Source organism: Rhinatrema bivittatum, chromosome 1 (genome assembly GCF_901001135.1).
Source record: "Rhinatrema bivittatum chromosome 1, aRhiBiv1.1, whole genome shotgun sequence".
NCBI classification, from domain to species: Eukaryota; Metazoa; Chordata; class Amphibia; order Gymnophiona; family Rhinatrematidae; genus Rhinatrema; species Rhinatrema bivittatum.
The window spans coordinates 193,760,424-193,773,403 of record NC_042615.1 but is presented as its reverse complement, the minus strand read 5'-3'; the positions used below and the strand labels follow the sequence as shown (position 1 = coordinate 193,773,403).

General features: G+C 46.0%; 1 protein-coding gene across 2 annotated transcripts in view; it reads left to right on the top strand.

Annotated features, from left to right (window-relative positions):
- The window catches only part of NCAPG (non-SMC condensin I complex subunit G), a 455,902-nt gene that overhangs the window by 373,077 nt on the left and 69,845 nt on the right, over positions 1 to 12,980 (top strand). For both annotated transcript variants that reach the window (XM_029590425.1, XM_029590416.1), the window contains one exon: positions 8,335 to 8,427. The gene's annotated coding sequence lies outside the window, so the exon portion shown is untranslated. The remainder of the gene's footprint in view (positions 1 to 8,334; positions 8,428 to 12,980) is intronic.

The window sequence follows — 12,980 nt, the reverse complement described above, 5'->3', positions numbered from 1 at the left end:
TTTTACTGAATCCACGCGCACAGGAGAGTGTCCTGTGCGCGCGCCGGGAGAGCGGGCGCTCGCCTGCTCTCCTGCGATTTTACTGTATCGGCCTGTAAATGTTTTTCGATGCTTTGTACTATTTTGTTCCTGCATCCCCACCTCCCCCTCTGACACCAGAATGTCCCTCTTTTGTTATCTCCTAGTTACCTGACCTGTTACAGTGTAATTTCCCTTCTTAGTTCTATAGTTATAATGTAAACCGATGTGATGTGTAAACAAATAACGGTATATAGAAGAATTAAATAAATGAATAGAAGACTGGACATATTGTGAGAAAACCCAGATCTGTCCCTTGGTTTTAATGGGTCATCTGTATGGACATTAAAATCACGAAGCACTAACATTTTGTAGTATGTAGGAGGTTTGACAGTTCATTAATTTCTTCTATAAAGTGATCTAGCACAGGAGGGCGATAGAGTAACAAATAACTATAATTATGTTTTGGTTGAAGCTGGAACAAAAGGGAACTGGCTGGCTATAAAGTCTTAGTGTTAAACTTGAGGCCTCATTTACTAAGCATTTTTCCCAGAGACACAGAATGGGAGAAAGGCCTTAATAAATTGGACCTTTAATTTGTAGTAAGTTTTAGTAAATCATTGCTTTCCCATCACCTTGTTTATTTAATCTGTTTTTAGTCATAAAAGTAAATCCTAGAGGGCAAGCTTCATGTAAAAGTCACCCTCTCCTAAACACATCTCTGTGATACTTAAAATCTGCAAATTGTACTCTAAAATCAAATCATAGATTAGTGAATTCTTTGATTTCATGGAATGCATATTTAATAAGCTTAACTTTAAGAAGTTAGGCAGCAATATTAGAAATTTTGTGTTAGTATTATCACATGCCTTAGTCTCAATCTGTACTAAACACCTCAGATGATCCTTAACATCCAAATCCAGTCCCAATCAAATTCAAGAATTTAAGGTACCATAAACAGAAATATTTCTAAATTGTCAGCTTTTTATAGACTAAATTTCCCTCAAAATAGCATTATAGTTACGATTTTCACCATCTTTAAGTTAATTTATTTCAATGCTGATGCGCTCGCTGTCTAAGAAGTAGCAGTGATTCTCTGCAAAAACCACAATAAATTTCAATGGCTTAAAAGATTTTTTGCTGCTTGCATCTTTTCTGTAACAATTTAGAGCATTACCCACTCCCTTCAGTTGTCACCATAGGGACTTACATAGTAAATGATGGCAGATTAAGACCCAAATGGTCCATCCAGTTGTTTAGGAAAGTAGCTGCTTCTCCGTGCGTGTTACCCTATGCAGAAATGTTGCACCAAGTGTTTCCACAGTTTACTCCAATTCTTCATTTCCATTCTCTTGCCACTAGGGATCCTCTGTGTATATCCCTTGCCCCTTTTGAATTCCATTACTGTACTTGTCTTAACTACCTCTTCCATCCATCTACCACCTTTCCATGAAGAAATATTTCCTAACATTGTTCTTGAGTCTAACTCTTGGAGATTCATTTCACGTTCTATAGCTTGTTTTCCATTGGAAAATGTTTGATTCATTTGCATTATTAATACTTTTCAGGTATTTAAAAGTCTGTATTTTATCTCCTCTGTCTTTCCCCCTCCTCCAGGGTATACATATTTAGGTCCTTCAGTCTTATCTCATATTGCTTTTGGTGCACACGTCACACCATTTTGGTTGCATTTCTCTAGGCTGCTTCTATTATGTCTCTGTCCTTTTTGAGGGAGTCTCCAAAACAGAACATAATATTCTAGGTGAAGTCTCACCAATCTTAACTAATATAGCTAACCTTGCCTGTGGTCTACAGTGGGGACACCTAGAGGAGTTCCCTTGTCTCTCAATTTGAGGGTCATCTACATCCCTCAAACTCTAATCCACTAGACTTAGTGCAGTACCTCTGCACAACCTTCAAGGATATGCAATGCTGTACAAGGCCTACTCCCAGGGGCAGTTCTATATAGAGGCAGGGTGTGGTGACTGCTTCAGGCAGCAACCTTTTGGGAGCAGTAGTAAGTGCCCATCGCTCACCCCCAAAAAAATCTCTGTGGCGGCAACCGCCATCTCAGTTTGCCTTTCAAATTCTAACACCAATGAGATTCTGCGGGATAACATGCTAGCAGGTTGCCTCCTCACTGCCAGCAATAGGAAGGCCCTTCAACAGTTCAAGCAAATGACATGCTGGCAGTTAGTGAGCCAGTGTAGTGACTTGAAGAGGAGTCACATGGTTATAGTGACATTGAAGGAAGATAAGTCGTGCAACTGAATTTTGAATGGATTGCAACCGCTAAAGATATTTTCCAAGGACAAACAGTATAATAGGCCTCACACATGGGGTGACATCAGATTGAGCCCGATGCGGAAAACTTGTCATTTTCTAGAAACTTTGACTATGCACACTTACTATGCCCAACATGCAGTATACCACGCGTCCACACAGGGTCCCTCTTCAGGCTCTTTTTTTCCGCGGAGCTGTGAGCGTCGCGGTTGATTGAGCTCTTAAAAGTTCCACAAAGCCAAAAAACTTAGTTTTCACAATTTTTTCCCTCTTTTCTGTTGCCGGGTCCTCCTCTGTGCCTTCCATTAGTGTCCCCAGTCAGGGTATACTTTCGCAGTCGATCCCTCGCTTGGTGTCTTGGTGCCGCTGGTCATCGACACCCGCCACCACTGTTCTGTACTTTAAACCTTTTGTTTTACTCTGTCATGGCCATGTCCGGTTTTTGCCAGTGCCTGCAGATCATGTTAATCACTGATCCTCATGAAATCTGAATCCTCTGCCTGGAAGCATCGCATAACATCTATGGTTGCCACTTGTGTGACCAGATGACCCCCAAAGGGACATTAGTCTTTGACTTGACAAAATGGATCACCTCTCCAGGTCAAAGAAGTCCAACCATTGATATCTGCATCAGCATCTAAGGACCTCTGAGCTTCACCGATGGACACATCAGCCCGACCGACTGTTTCGTCAAGGTTGTCAGTGGATAGGGGTGCTGGAGACTGACCACTGTCTATCTCCTCCACATTGAGGATGCCAGGTTTATTGTCTTCGACCTTGATACCGGGGAAAGACTGGGCAAGCATTTTGGGAAGACAAAGAAACATCGGCACTAGTCCCCATCAATGCAGGGTTCAGGTCATGGGGATGCACCAGCTTTTGCCACAATGCCCCCAAAGCAACACTGTGGCAAGGAGCTCCAATCCTCCATCGATGCCCAGGATCCATGACTGTCTCCATCGGTCCTGGTGCCAGTTGCCTATCCCCCTCAAGGGTCTGAGAAAGATCTGGCCACTCCTTTTACCTCCCAGTCATTTTTGGCATTGGAAATGTTCGAGGAGGAGCTGGAGCATCGAGTCCAGCTGGTGGTGCAGTGGGCATTGCAGAGCCATGGTTCTGTGGCACCAACAGAACCGGAGCTAGTATCACTCATTCTTGTACCACTTCTGGAGGATATCAGTGTGCTCATCAGTGCCTTACTGACTCAGCTGGCTTCGGTTCCTGGGTCGGCTTCTGTGCCCAGCAGGGCACCGGGGCTGCCTCCTACCAATATGGTGGTCATCTCCGGTTCCTCCAAGGAGGAAGTTCCTCTGAGGCCAGCGGAATTGCAGAGGCCTATAGCCCCCCCCCCCTGTCCAGTTTCATTGGTGTCTGTACCTCTGGACGTTGGCCGAGCATCTAGGGCCCCATCCCCTGTGACATATAGTGAGGACGAGGGTCCCAGTAACCCATGGGGGTGATGATCAGACAGAGTCTTTCACCAAGGACTTGGATGGTCTTCCATCAGACCCTTCCCCTCCAGAGAAATGAAGGAAGTCTCTGCCTGGGGACTTAGCCTTCGCAGGTTTTGTGAGGTTGATGTCGAATGCCATCCTGTTCCAGCTGTTGATGGCGAAGGATGGCCAGGTCCTTCAATTTGTGGTAGCTTCTAAGGAGATTGTGGTGGTCCCGGTACACAAGATCCTTTTGTAGTTGCAGCTGAGGATTTGGGAACACCCCTTCACAGTATTTCCTTTCCATAAGAAGACTGACATGGGTTTACCTTGTCCAGAAGGCTGTTGGATTCAATAAGCATCAGCTGCCCCACTAGTTTGGTGGTGGTCGAATCAGCTCTCAAGAGGGCCAAGTGCTCTCAAAGCCACTCTTTGGCACCCCTGGGGAAAGGACCATAGGAGTAGTGGACACTTGGGAGGTGCCATGCTTATTGCCTGCATCGCTGTCTACCAGCTCTACATGGTCCAATATTTGTGGGACATCTGGAAGCAAGTGCAGGAGATGGCTGAGCAACTGCCTCAACAGCAGAAATACACCCTCTTGTCGCTGGTGCACAAGAGTTTGGAGTGTAGAAAACACGAGGTCCCGTGCAGCCTATGATGTTTTCGAGTTGGCATCGAGAATCTGCAGCAGGAATCAGTGCCGCAGAATGGCATGGGTGTGGGCCTTGAATCTCCGACAGGAGGTACAGGAATGACTCACTGACATGCCATGTACAGGAGTGAATTTCTTTGAAGATCAGGTGAGGGACTCTGTGGCCCAACTTCTGGACAGTCAGGTGATCCTCCAACAACATCCTCTTCCAGGAGGCCATCGAGGCAGAGGCCCTGGAAGTCCTTTTTTCACCAAAGTATTATCTTCTGCCTCCTCAATCCCATTCTCAACATCAGAGCTCTTGCAGCCATCCTAGGCAGCAGAGAGCTCCCAAGCTGGCTCCTAAGTCAAACCCAGGGACAGGGTTTTGACTGGACCACAGGGAGTATCAGCCAGTTGCCCATACCCGGGGAGATGGGCCCTCCAGTCGGGGGCAGGCTCTGGTTCTTCGCGAACCAGTGGCTCACTGCTACTTTGGACTAGTGGGTTCTGTCCATTGTTCATCCGAGGATCTACACTGCACACAGTGTCCCACCAAATTGCCTTCTGTGCCCATATTGGGGGCCAGTAGTGCATCAGGAAGTACTACTAGCGGAGCTCTCCTCCCTCTTAACGGCCAGAGCAGTTGAGCCCGTTCTACCATGGGAAAGAGGGTGGTGATTTTACTCCAAGTAATTCCTGATTCCAAAGAGAACAGGAGGACTTCATCCCATCCTAGACCTGAGGGCCTCGAAAAAATTTCTAAAAAAAAAAAAAGTTCAAGATGGTTTCCTTGGGCACCTTGATTTCCCTTTTGCAACAAAGGGACTGGCTATGCTTCCTTGACCTACAGGATGCATACACCCACATCAAGATCTTCCATGGTCACAGGAAGTATTACCGGTTTGTAGTGGGGGAACAGCACTTTCTATACCGGATGTTGCCTTTTGGTCTTGCGTCCGCCCCACGGGTGTTCCCAAAATGCTTAGCCGTGTTGGCAGCGGAGTGCATGTTTTTCCCTATCTGGACAATTAGCTGGTCAAGAGCATGTCTGGGGCAGGGACAGCCAGGTCCATGCACTTGACAATCCAGGTGTTGAAGTCACTAGAGTTCATTCTCAACTACCAAAAGTCTCATCTCAGTCCGTTACTTCAATTGGACTTCATCGGAGCCTTGGTAGACATGGCTCAGGCCAAGGCTTTTCTGCCACTCTAGAGGACTGTCACAGTAGTGGCCATTGTGGTGGAAGTTCAACACAGCCAGCAGATGATAGCATGGCACATGTTGAGGTTGTGTTGGGCCACAGGGCTGTGACCATCCATATTATTCCCTTAGCATGATTACATATGCGCAGAGCCCAATGGACCCTGAGATCTCAGTGGCGGCAAGTCACACACAGCCTCCAAGATCAAATCCAAGTCATCCTGTCCCTAGGGGACTCCTTGTCCTAGTGGCGGCTACTTTCCAATCTGAAACAGGGAATCTCCTTTCAGAGTCTTCCCACTCAAATTGTTAACCACAGATGCGTCTACCCTGGGGTGCGGAGCTCATGGGCATGGGTTTGGCACACAGGGTTTATGGTCTGCTCAGGAATATTCATGTCAAATCAACTTCCTGGAGCTGTAGTTGATCGGTACGGGCTATGGGTTGTCCAACAAAGTTGTTCTGTTCCAAATCGACAACCAAGTAGCAATGTGGTATGTCAACAAGCAGGGAGGCATGGGATCGTACCTCCTGTCAGGAACCGGTCCAGATCTAGTCGTGGGCCCTGTCCCAAGGGATGTGGCTCAGAGCCGGGTTGGAGAACATAGTAGCGGACAGGCTAAGTCGAACCTTCTGACTCCACGAATCATCCCTGGACCAGGAGGTAGTGAATCAGGTATTCTGCCTCTGGGGGAGCCCAGGCATAGGTGTGTGTGTGTCCCTCTGCAACAGGAAGGCGCCTCAGATCTGCTTCTTGCACAGGACAGATGGCAAACCATCACCTGCCTCTGAGGCACAGGGCTTCTGTATGCATATCCTCCGATTCCCTTAGTGGCGAAGACTCTCTTGAGCTTCAAGAGGACAGAGGGACTATGATTCTCGTAGCCTCCTCATTGGCCGAGACAGGTCTGGTTTCCACTTTTTTGGGAGTTGTTCATCTGGGACTTCCCCAGATCTCATCACGCAGGATCTCAGGGCAGGCTGCAGCATCCTAACCTCCAAGCCCTGTTGCTTACATCCTGGATGTTGAGAGGTTAATTCTGCAGCCACTCGATCTTTCGGAAGATGTGTCTTGGGTGCTGGTGACTTCTAGAAAGCCTTCCACTAGAAAGTCCTACGAACCGAGATGGTGTGAGCAGAAGACCCTAGATCCGTTCTCCTGCCCCACCCAAAAACTGCTTGATTTACCTTCTACACCTATCGTAGGCTAGCTTAAAGACCGGCTTTGTTAGGGTCCGTCCTAGTATAATTGGTGCTTACAACAACAGTGTAGATGGTATGGCCATCTCTGTATTGCCTATAGTAGGTTTTATGCGGGTCTGCTTCAGTTGAAGCCTCCCATATTGTCTCCCGCAATGCTTTGGGTCCTCAAGGTGATTTTTTAGCTCAGCTGATGAAAGCTTCTTTTGAGCTGTTGCGCATCTGTGACCTGAAAGGTCATGTTTTTGGTGGTGGTCAGTGAGCTCCATGCCTTAGTGACTTATCCAATGCATACAAAATTCTATCATGACAAGGTGGTCTTGAGTACCCACCCTAAGTTCCTGCCTATGGTGGTGATGGATTTCCATCCTAGCCAGTCAGTTGTCCTGCCAATATTCTTTCCCAGGCCCCAGTCGCACCAAGGCAAATGAGCCCTGCACAGTTTGGACTGTAAGTGAGCCTTAGCCTTCTATTTGGAGTGAACAGAAGCCCTTAGACAATCCACCTAACTTTTTGTTTCTTTTGATAAGAATAGGTTGGCTGTTGCCAAACAGATACTATCTAATTGGATAGCAGATTGCATCTCCTGTTATGGCCAGGTCAGGCTGCATCTTTGAGGGTCATGTCTAGGCTCATTCTGTCAGAACCATGGCAGCATTGGTGGCCCACTTGCAAGCAGTTCCCATGGAAGAAATCTGCAAGACTGTGACATGGCATTCTCTCCACACATTCACACCCTATTACTGTCTGAATAGGGATGGCCGACACAACAGTAAGTTCGGCCAGTCTGTCCTTAGGAACCTGTTTGAGGTGTAGAACCCATCTCTCCCAACCTAGGGTGGTGGTGTGTCTATTGGCAGCTGGTTAGGTGTCTATCTGTCCCCTGTTGTGTTGGGGAGCAGTCTATAGCTAGGGATTCATCCTTGTGTGAGGACTACTATCCTGCTTGTCCTTAGAGAAAGCAGAATTGCTTACCTGTAACAGGTGTTCCCCAAGGTCAGCAGGATGTTAGTCCTCATGAAACCCACCCTCTGTCCTGCGGAGTTGGGTTTCTCCTATTTTTATTTTATTGTAATTCTATGTTACAAGACTGAAGAGGGATATCCTGCTGTCCTTGGAGAACACCTATTACATGTAAGCAACTCTGCTTTTAAGTCTGAGATCCACAAGAAGCAAGTTACATTTCAGAATGTTACCTCCATAGATGTCCTGATGAGACTTTTATGCAATCAATATGGAGTAAGTGAAATTTCCTATTACAGTGTTGCTGATTTTATTACCCTGTCTTATGTGTTAGCATTTCAGTCTCTCCATCCTGGCCAGAAGATGCTAGTGTAGCCCAACGGCTATACTCTTCCCTCATCACACATGGAATTTCTATCCATAGATTCCAGAACGCAGTTTTTCCTTCAGAATTTTTAACTGTATGCCATACTTAACATATAGTGCCACAATTTAGCTTGCCTAGTCACTTTAATACTTGAATCTTTATTTTTATTATTGTTTATAAAGTACCTTTAGAAAATGTACTATAAAATGAATTACCTTCATTTCATTTAATAGAGAAAAATGAAGAAGCATATCAAACAGTAGCTGCTTCTGAAGATCAAACTGAGTCTATGATAAAGAAATCTGCACAAGCCAAGTCTAATGCAGGTAAACATTTGATTTTGTAAAGTGTGTTTTTTTTGGTTATTTTTTTTTTACTTTCCATGTTTGTGGGTCTCTTTATTTAAAAATTTGGGTTCTGTAATACCTTCAATGCAAGATGAATGCAGAATGCAGTCATGTTTACGTGGATCTTGAACATAAAGCCACTTCTGAGGCACCTGAGTTGCAATATTCAAAACAACTACAGAAAAAAGAACTCCACTCAGGTCTACTTTTTTCTCCTAGGGCAAGCAGGATGGTAGTCCTCACAGATGGATGATGACATCAGATGGAACATGGCATGCCACTATCCACACGTCCACGCGAGGTTCCTCTTCAGTCTCTCTCTTTCCATAGTGCAGTTGCCTCGTGGTTTTTGGAGCTCTGCATCTTTTTTGTCTTTGTGTCTGAAATCGGGTTTTTTCCCCGTTCCATCGACTGGTCCCCCTTTGCGTTCGGTGTCTCTCCTTGGCGTGATAGGTAGAACACATTTTCTGTCTTTTTTTCGATTCCCGGCATCCCACTTCTCAGTGGCCCCTGGTCATCGACCTCTCTGATTATTTTTCATGGCGTCGTCCAGTTTTGTCGGGGCCCGTGGACCATGTCATCATGGATTCACATGAAGTTTGCATCCTCTTCCTGGGGCTCTCACACAACGTCCAAGGGTGTCAGCTGTGTGACCAGATGACCCCCGAGGGCCGTCATGCGCCCGGACAAAATGGAGAAGCTTTTTTTGTTCTAAAAAGTCCGCTCCATCCACACCTGTGTTGGAGTCCTCGACACCCAGGGGTTGAGGGGAGCCATTCGATGTGCTCCCTCTCGTTATTCCTCAGACTATATCTTAGAAAGACCGAGGGAACAGTGAACGGTCTTCCATGATCTCACTGGTTTCAAGGACATCAAGATCCTCCGCTTCCTCATCGCCGGGGAAAGACCAGGTCAAGCACCGTGGGAGATCTGTTAAGCATCTATACCGGTCAGCGCACAGCTACGGTTCCCGTGCAGTACCGGTGGATGCCATACCATCACTGAAGCGATCCCATGGTTCAGAGGCCCCATCCTCCGATATACCTGGGAATCCCAGGCGTTCCCCACTGATATCTATGCCGGGCACCATGCCTCCTTGGAGAACCGAGAAAACACCTGTGACACCTCGTCCCCCTCCCTCGGTCCTGGCCTCATTATTTTTATTTATTTTATTTTTAACTTTTATATACCGAAGTTCCTATATGCGATACAGATCACCCCGGCTTACAAGAAACTACAACTTCGCTCGAAGGCAGTACATGAAACAAGTGAATACAAGAGCTGATACAGCTAACATATAAAAACAAGTGAATGCAAGAACTGGTACAAGGAACTTAAAACTGAACAGTCTAAGATATTCTACGGTCCAGAGGACTGGGAACTTGATGGGAGAGATTATACAAATGAAAGAAGAGGGTATCGTGTGCTGGTACAGGTTACGTAAATAGGATTATAGTATGTACAATTACAAAGGATGAGTGTACATGAGGAACTGAGTAAGACTTTTGTTAAACCAAGGTCTAAAGATGAGTGTAAGTAAAATGCAGACAAGGCAAGACTGGTTTTAAGCCCAGGTCACCAGGCTGATATTAAACCCAGGTCAAGGTTAGGTGTCCAGGAAGGCTTGGATGAAGAGCCAAGTTTTTAGTTTTTCTTGAAAGCCGAGGGGCATGTTTCAAGTCGTAGGTCCGGGGGGAGCGAGTTCCAGTGATGGGGGACCTGCTGTAGATAGGGCCCGCTTCCTTAGTGCTGTTTTTGCTGGAGGGGCATGCAGTGTGCCTTTGTATGCACTTCTGATTGATCTGGAAGAGGTGTGTGGCTTCAATTGAATGCTTAATTTGAGGGGAATGAGGTTGTGCGTCGCTTTGTGTATAATTGTGAGAACTTTAAAGAGGATCCTATATTTGATGGGCAGCCAATGTAGGGAACAGAGGATGGGGGTGATGTGTTCTCTTTTATTGGTGAGGATTCTGGTGGCGGTGTTCTGAACCATCTGAAGAGGTTTGATGGAGTTGGCAGGGAGTCCGAGCAATAGGGAGTTACAATAATCGATCTTAGATAGAATGATGGATTGTAGCACCAGACGGAAGTCATTGAAGTGAAGGAGTGGTTTTAGCTTTCTGAGGACTTGCAGTTTGTAAAAGCACTCCTTAGTTGTGGTGTTTATAAATTTTAGGTTCAGCTGGTTGTCCAGCCAGGCTCCTAGGTCCCTCACAAACTGTGATAGGTTAGGGTTTAGTGATGTTGGTTGAGAAGAGCTTGGTAGGTTGAGGAGGGCGTGATTGTGGTCTTGCGATATGATGAGCATCTCCGTTTTGTTGGAATTGAGGACTAGGTTAAGGCTGGAGAGTAGGCGCTTGATTGACTGAAGGCAGTCATTCCAGTGAGTCATGGTTTTGTGAAGGGATTCTGTGATAGGGATGAGAATTTGAACGTCGTCTGCATAGAGGTAGTGAGTTAACTTTAGATTTATGAGTAATTGGCTGAGCGGGAGCAGGTAGATGTTGAATAGAGTGGGTGAGAGGGAGGATCCTTGGGGGACTCCCTGGTCCGAGAGGATGGGTTGAGATTCTTTATTGTTTATCCTAACTTTAAAGAACCTGTTGCATAAGGACTTGAACCAGCTAAGTGCAGATCCTTTGCCTATGTTTGCTAATCATTCTAAAAGAGTTGCGTGTTTAACCGTGTCGAAGGCAGCGGACAGGTCTAAAAGAACCAGAAGGAAGGATTGTTTTTTCTCTAGGTTTAAGAGGATGGTGTCCGAGAGTGATAGGAGGGATTCAGTGTTTAGGGATTTTCGGAATCCGTACTGAGTCGGGGCGAGAATGTTGTTTTCTTCAAGGTATTCCGAGAGTTGTTTAACTATTTTCTCTATCAGTTTGGCAATCAGAGGTAAGTTGGCTATGGGGCGGAAGTTAGCTGGGTCCGTTGGTGATAAATTCAGTTTTTTTTAGTAGAGGTTTGAGAATTGCCAGTTTTAATTGTTTTGGTACAATGCCTTGTTTTAAAGAGATGTTTATGATTTCTGCAATTGGTTTAGAAATGGTATTCGGGATGGAGATGAGAAGGTTCGTTGGTAGTGGGTCCGACGGGTGGGAGGAAGGTTTGAGTTTCCTTAGAATATTTTCTATTTCGAGGGAAGAAGTGGGCTCGAAGGATTCCAGACATGAGGTTTGTTGTGGCAGGATCACCAGAGAGTGAATAGACGGGGGGATTGAGAGTTGTAAGAGGGTCGGTCAGGTTGGAGATTTTCTTCTTGAAATAATAGGCTAGTTCACTGGCTTTGAGTGCTTGTTTATCTGGGATAATGGGAGGGGAAGGTTTGGTGAGTGTTGATACATAGGAGAAACGTGCCTTCGAGTCAAAGATGAAGTTGTGGATTTTTTTTTTAGAGTAAAAATCTTTTTTTGTTCTGAGGATGGCGTTCCTGTAGATGTTGAGGAGGGATTTGTAGATGGCTTGCGTCGTGGTGGAAGGGTTTTTCCTCCAGCTTTGTTCTTTACATCTTAGTTCTTTAATGGACTTCAGTTCCGGGGTGAACCATGGTTTCCTGTTGTCTGGGTTGTAGCACTTTAGAGGTGGTTGGGCAGATTTGGTCAGCGATATTATTGGTGATATTGATCCATGAGGTGGTAGCAGCGATTGCATCTGTGAGGTCAAGATGAATTAATTCCTTGGAGAGTTGCTCTCTAAGAAGGTCTGGGGAGCAGGGTTTCCTGAATTGGATGGTGGTTTTTGGGAAGGTTTGAGGTGGGTGCTTTTTGATCTCAAGCACCGTAGATATGACCCAGTGGTCGGACCAGGGGACTGGGGAGCAAGTGGGCTTGACGTGGATGGAGATGTTGTCATTAATGAAGATAAGGTCCAGGGTGTGTCCCGCTTTGTGTGGGGCAGTTGACAATTTGTGTGAATCACATGTAACTGAGTGAGTTGAGGAAGGTTTCACAGTTGTGTGATCGTGGGGAGGTGTCCTCGTGTAGGTTAAAGTCTCCCAGGATTATGGTTGGTTTGTCTGCATTGATATGTTTGGCTATGAGCTCGATTGTTGGTGAAGGGTCTGATTCTAGGGTTCCTGGGGGGGCGTAGATAAGGCCGATTTGAAGGTGCTCGGACTTGAAGAAGGAGAATTCCAGCTTTGTTGTAGTATTTGTCAGTTACAGGGTTAGACCTAATCCTTTTTTTACAGCTAGGAGGAGCCCTCCTCCTCTTTTTTTTGGGTCTGGGGACTGAGATGAGGTCGTATAATTGCGTGGGAAGCTGATTCATTAGCACTGTATCGGTGGGTTTAAACCATGTTTCTGTGATTGCACAGATGTCTCGGTTAACTTCAACCAAATAGTCATTAAGGATGTGGGGTTTTTTGTGGAGTGACTGTGCGTTAAATAGTGTTAGTGTAAAGAGTGAGAGACCCAGAAATTGAGTGATTGGAGAGGTCATTATGGTTATTAGCCTTTGTTGTTTTGTGGTGGGAGGAGACACAGGAGACTTTCAGGAGGAGTTGGACTGCAGGGTGCAGAGCACAGTGCTACGAG